A 6,902-nucleotide genomic window follows, 5' to 3' on the forward strand; every position below is an offset into this window, starting at 1 on the left:
CCAGGCTCAGCCAATCCCTCTCCTGCAGCCTTCCCGCCCTGGGCAGCTTCTCCAGCTTCTTCTGCCTCGTTGGCCCTTCATCCCTCACGGCCGTTTGCTGCACTGGCTGTCTCAAAACTGCCCTCAATTCTTAGATACGGTCTCAAGACCGTCGAGCGAGGAGAATAGTTCCTTCCCTTGGTCTCCTGTGATGGTTTTCATGTCGTCCAGAGCTGCTGCTGACATGTTGTACGGCCAAGAGCACACAGCTGGCTCATGCCCAGCTTGCTGCCCACCGGCGCTTGGTGGGGACCGCTCCGAGTGCCACTGATCCCGGCGCCCAGAAGGCCCCTAAAAGTCTCCAGAGGTGGCTTGGCAGAGGCATCGCTCGTGCTCGGATCGCCCCTCTCTGGCAGCCCTGTCCCGCAGAGGTGAAAGACCCATACTGGAGAGCAAACAGAGCTTCAGCACTGGATGGAGCAGCGATTCTTTTCCTTTCCTGTCCCGGGTTTCCCGGGAGGCCGCGCTATCCCCTTATACCGCCAGCATCTCTGTCCCTCCTTTACGCTTCCAGCGCTGGGAGAGTAAATGCTTGGCTACCCCACGGCAGCCGGGCGTGAGGAGCTGCTGGAGGTTGGAGGGGCCGGATAGTCTTGGGCAGCCCATGATGACCGCTGCATTCCCATAGTCCGCAGGAGCCTCCAGCCCACCCACAGCCGGTCCCACAGTTGTGCTGCGCACCGAAATGCGGTCCCCGCGCCCCTGTCTCATGTCACCACCAGCAGCCCGGGCCCCAGGCCTGTGCAGACTCGAGGGACAGCGGCTCTGCACGCTGTACCTCTTGTCCCGCTGGGACACAACGGAACGCGAGCCCGGTCCTTCTCCACCGTGGCCTCGCGCATCGCGGGTGAGCCGGGTCGGGCCGCGTCAGCGACTGGAGAATCTCCTTTTCTAAAAGCAAATGGGCCGGCTCCTTCCCTCCCTGCCTGGCATGACTGCAGCCGGAGAGTGAACGCTACGGGTGGGGCACCACAGCTAGAAGCTCGAGTATAAATCTCATATATACCGTGCATCCCTGTCGAATCCATGTCACTTCTACAGTGAAACACATGGAAAGAGAAGAAAGCAAAACCCTAGCAACACTGAGGGGATTTCGGGGGATTTTCCTGGGCACAGAGCTGGCTTTTTTTCCCTCTCTTTCATGTTCAAGGAGTTACTCCCCATTGGGTGGCAAGTCCTTGCTCTTGCCACACTCTGGCTGGAGCCGAGCAGTTGAAAGGTGATGAGCAAACCATGTCGAGTGACCCCTGACACCACTACACCCACTCGAGACACACAGACTTACATACACACACTCCTGCGCTGACTCATAGCCCGTTTTCCAGCATTTCCCCCGGGTCAGACAGGCTAAGTGCGTCAGATCCTGAGAAGGAGCAAAACTCCAAAACAAGTTCTTTCCCCCAAACCCCCTGCCACCAGCCTTCTCGCACCGCAGCGTTTTGACCATAGTTTGGCCCTGTCCCCGAGAGCGTGATAGGAGCCAGGGCTCCTCTCGTTAACGTGGTGGTGAAGCATCTTCCCGATGGCCATAACTGAAGGCTTTAGAGAGCAAGAAAGGGGAGAAGATCTCTCCTGTTGATCCAAGCACTATAGATGCCCAGAGAGGCTGGGGGAGCCCAGATCATTTACTACGCCACTGGTTTTCCCCCTTCCCCAAGGTTGGCGGTGTCCATTGTGCTCTGGCGTACGACGGTACCACACAGCCGGGGCGAGCTCTCCAGCACTGGGTTCTGCCAATGTCACACTGTGGAGGTGGCACGACACCACTGGGCCACAAAATCCAGGCAGGTGATCTGGGAAGTCAGTCTGTGAGGTCTGTCCGTCCCTGCGACCCAGATCCGACAGGACCGACGGGACTTTGGCAGCGCCGTTGGGGCAGCGAGTCCCTCCCGCCGGCCTTGCAGCTCTCGGCGATGGGGGAGCGCTGCAAAGAGAAGCTGGGGAATATTTTGGGAACCCTCTGTTTCCAAGCTGCTTGGAACTCGGAGTTTGTCTCGAAAGCGGTCAGACCTAGCAGATCGCTGGAAAAATTGCGACCAGTGCCCCATGGGAGATAAGCGATGCGTGGGACTGGTCTTGTTCAGGGAGAACCCAGCTACGGACACGGCTGGTGCTCTGACTGTGAGCCGGGGTGCGCAGGCAATGAAACATTGCTCCGCGGCTCCTCGGCGCTTGGTGTGACGCCCAGCAGAAGAGATTCCCGATCTGTGCCGAACTCAGACCTCGTTCCTGCGGCAGTTACTACTTTAAAGACGAAGGATTCCAGTTTGGTACATCTGCCTTTGAGACATGAGTACCGACCGCCCCCGAAGGAACGGCCTGAGGTGCGGGAAAGGCTCTTCTGGAGTTGCCTAAGACGTTACAAAAGGAAATTCGCTAAAACAAGGAACCGGTAGCAGCGGAGCCTGGGCCACAGCATCGCACGTTGGCCGGCACCGCCTGTGGCGCAAACGCCCTTCTTTCAATATCTGTCAGGCACGGATGTCTCACCTGGCCCCCTCTTGCTCGCTGGAAGCGATAGCAGTGTGCTTTCGGGAATGACAACACCTTGCACCACTGTCCAGCAAAGAAAATGTATGAACAGCGCATGACTCTTCGTCATTTCAATTCACGGAGGGCAGAAACAAGTATGGATGTGAAGGTGTGGGGAACGAATGACACGTCAAGAGGCACGTTGCCATCCCTTCAGAGTCAATGACTACCGGACAATGCCAGTTGGCAGGCACCTTCACGGGAATCAAGAGTTGCTAAACGTCCAGAGATGGGGAGGGACATGGGGCCAGAGCAGAGCGGCATGCAGAGTTTGGCCCACTAGCAGGCACTCCCGACACTCTGCGGGACCACGCAATGCCCCTTGTCAAGGGAATAAGGAGAGGGCGTGCACCCTGCATCGAAGGGACCCGGAGCACGCCTGGCCCTGCCTCTGCTGGAGTGCTCGGCGCTGTACACGCCGCTGTCCAGTAAACTGAACCTTTCTCGAGGGATGGGGCCCGACCCTGCTGGCTCTGGAAGGCGACAGAGACCTCCTCTGTGGGTGTGGGGTGCCTCCAGCACAACTGAGAATCCACAGAGGTTCTGCTTCTCCAGGACAAGAAGAGCACCTGGCCCACCGGCGCCCATCCCTTCCCATTGATAGGTTTCCCCTCGAGGACTCTCGGGCCCGGAGCAGAGAAGGGAACCGGGACCAATTTCTCTCCCCGTCAGGGATGTAAAATTCTGCAAAGACCCCCAGCAATGCTCTGCACCTAGCGGATGGACTGGCAGGATGCCAGTCCCGGCCCGCCGACTGCCCCAGCGCCCGCCGCGCTGAGCACAGCGGGCCATGCTCGAGGGTTCGGGCCCTTGAGGGCTTTGCCGCTCCCGAGGGTCTCTCCCGTGCTCCACAAACGCCTTCGCACATTCATGTGCCTGGCTGTCTTAGCGGCGGGCGCGGCGGCGAGTGCCTCCCTCCGGGCACCCACGCAGGAACACGGCACCAGCCGCTCCTCAGACACTTTGCCCTGCGGTGAGCCCTACGGTGAGACGCGGCAGCGCTCGTCTTCGTTGCCTTTCCGCGCAAGCGGAGCCCTCCGGGTGGTGCTGCGTGAGGACCGCGGCCCCACACTGGCTCGTGGAGCGAAGAGGCTGCCACGGTGCCCGCTGCCCCCAAGCTCCCCTCCGCCATCTCCAGCGCCCCCGCTTCTACTTTCTGCTACGTTTTACCCTTGACAGTTAGATCATGTAAAATGGTGGCATTAAGGGAGCAACAGTGAGGCCCGCGGTGAAGACTAGCCACAGGTAAGGGGCGAGGTCCACAACGCGCACCCTGCCTTTCAGTCTCGAGTCTGGTGAAGTAGCTCCAAACTCACGTGATACTCCAGAATAACGAATCCTGTTAGCTAAAGTTTAGGCAAACCCCCATGTCCTCTGAGATCACCAGGTGTGTTTGGTTTCTCATCCAAATCTTAATCTTGTATTATCTGCACATTTGCTGATTCAGTGCCTTGAAACCACAGGCATGGGAAGACAAGCCAGGAGAATTCCACCTTCCTCCATGCAGGCGCTTCCCAATACTCCTCTCAGATCCTCATCCCCACTCTTCAGTGTTTGGTTAAACAAGAGGTTTCGGGTCCACAAAATTATAAAACTCACCATCTCACCTATTGAGATTCTTTGGCGCACTGCACTCTTTCAGAGATGCAATGTTTGATGCAGAAAGGAAGCAGGGGTAATTTAAAAGACTGGATCAGAGTTTTCCCCGTATCTGTGAGAATGATATTTTACCAAGATTTAAAAAAAAAAGGCAAAAAATGCTCAATTGGAATTCCCGATACAAAATGGCACTTCAACTGAGAAGCTCCTAGGAATTTTTACCACTGGAAGCATAATTAAAATTAAACTTTGTTTAGTGCAACCTTGGGGGATTACATGATTCATGCTAATAAACTTTTACACAACTTTCCTGCTCTGTAGACGAGGGAAGGAGATGCTCACGCCAGACACCAGGAAGGTCTGCACTGCCATACACTGGAGGCCCAAACCCACTTCACAGAGACGTTTGCGGGAGCTGTTTTGTTTTGGGCCATCAAAGCCCCACCAGTCCACAGCATCCCTCGGCCATGTAGCCCAACCATCCCCGGAGGCAGGTGTCCGGGACCCGGGCAGCTCCCCCGGAGCAGGGACTGGCTCAGGGGTTGCGGAGGGAGCAGAGCCGGCCGCGGCGATGCTGCCCCTTCTCCCGCCGCCACGTGAGGCCCATAAATAAGGCGGGGAGAAGCGCTCCCCCCTCGGCGACGCTACCGGGACGAGTGCGGCTCGGCGGGGCGGCGGCCCCACAAAAGCGGCGGGGCGGCCCCGGGCTCTCGCCCGCCCGGCGGAGGAGGCGGCACCTGCAGCCGGGGTCGGCCCGGCTGCGCGCCCTCCCCTCCGAGCTGGTACCTGGGCGCTGGGCTGGTAATGCACCATAGCGGGCCGCCTTTCAGGCTCTTTCAAACCGAGATCGCGGAGGTCACCGTGTCTGCAAACCCCCCTCCTTCGGCCGTTCGGGCCGGGGTGCCAGCGCGGCAAGCTGGAGAGCAGGCACAGCCCATGGGAATCCCAACACTTGTGCCGTCGGCTCCCCCGGCCCGCCCTTCTCCCCCTCCTCGTCCCGAGGAGCCGTTGAATGTAACAAATGAGCTGCAATCGATCTGCGGGCACGGGGGAAAATCAAATTATATGGTGCGGCTGGGCGGCCGGCAAAAGGTGCGGGCGGGCGGCGGGCGGGATGCCGGCTTCCCTCCGCCGGAGAGGCTGCCAGTCCCAGCCCCACTCCCACCGTGCCCAGCTCGGCTTCGCCTCTCGCTCCACGCAGGAGATTGAACTGCGCCGGCCCTGACAAGGCGGGGGGTCGCCGGCTGCGAGGGGCTCGCGGTGATCCCGCTAAACGCCGTTTCGCCGACCAGTGATCCCCTGCCCCAAGAGGCGCGACGGCGTCTCAGTCTCGTTGCCGACCTGCGCGCAGGTTGCTCGGAGTGCGGAGGCGCGACAGGCTCCGACAAAGCAGCTGCGGGGGAATGGGATGGGGGAACCGCAGCAAGGTCGTGTATCAAAAGTCTTTCTTCCCCTTCTAGTGCCGCTTTCATGTCTCCTCTCCGAGCTCCTCTGCGAGGCCTGAGGTTGGCAAAGGGAATCAGCCCCTCCCGGCATCGGTGCAGTCGGGCCCGTTCCGCACCTGCGGAGCCCGGGTCTCGCCGCCCGTAGGACGCACTGCCCTGGCGAGAGGCGAGTCGGGCACCCGGTAGTCTGGACGGGCAGCACCTGCCGAAGCCGAGGGCTGTGAGCAGAAGCGGTTCAGCGAGCTCGTACCTGAGCCCTTTTCTGGCTCCCCAAACGTGTGTGTGGGGACGGCTCCGCTTGGGAACAACCCCGCGCAGGGCCGGCGGTTGTGGCAGGTCCATGGGAATCTGGCCACTTGTGCCGGCCGCAGCCGGGAGGGGGCTGTGCTTCCTTTACAAAAAGAGACACAATTAAGCAAAATGCTCAATGAACATTATAAATGATGTGCAATCGCCTCGCAGATTGCTTAGCAAATCAAATTATATGGTTGCTCACGGATGATTTCCATGTCCTTTAAAGCGCAAACAGGTACTTTATGATTCGGGAGGCGGGGAGGGGGGTAGTGTTGGTAGGTTTTTTCCTAAACAAAACAAAACAAAACAAAACAAAAAAAAAAGCGCGCAGCGCTTTAAACATTGCGGAGCAATGCCACACGCTGAAAGGCGGCTGTGTGAATATTCACGTTCTCCTTTGTTTGCCCCTGAATTTCACAGTAGCCCGGGGAGGGCACGTTCACTGCGCTCTTGTAAATTTACCAATCCTTGACTAAAACCGCCAGGCACCTGCTTGGCAAAGCACAAAGCTGCCTACGTTCCACCAACAGTTTACTGTTTCATCAGCTTCTAAACTGACCCGTCAAAAAGAAGGGCTGAAAGCTAATATTTATGTCAAGGGAGACGACCGGGTTCGAAGCTTCCCGACTGTGGGCGGCTGGTGTCGCCCGACTTCTACGGGAGTGGTTCAGGTGCGATCGGTGCCCAGCCGGGGTGTCCTGCCAGGCCCGGGACGCGAGGAGGCCGGAGGAAAAGTCAGCCACGGTGCAGGGTGGGTAATACCGGGCGGGTGCTGGTTTTGCTGGACGGGAACGGCGCAGTGACTCCTTTAGTGCACCGCAGCGGAATGACACGGCGGCAACAAATCCAGCGGGCCCCGCAGAGAACAAGCTCCTACAAGGGGCCGTGACCGCCCCAGAAGGTGCGGGTAGCCTGGCAGCAGGGGCTGGCTCTCCAGCCTGCTCGGACCCCCGGCAGCACAGCCCTTCCCAGTGCTGCCCCCTCGTCTGCCAC

Source organism: Pithys albifrons, chromosome 7 (genome assembly GCF_047495875.1).
Source record: "Pithys albifrons albifrons isolate INPA30051 chromosome 7, PitAlb_v1, whole genome shotgun sequence".
In the NCBI taxonomy this organism is placed as follows: Eukaryota; Metazoa; Chordata; class Aves; order Passeriformes; family Thamnophilidae; genus Pithys; species Pithys albifrons.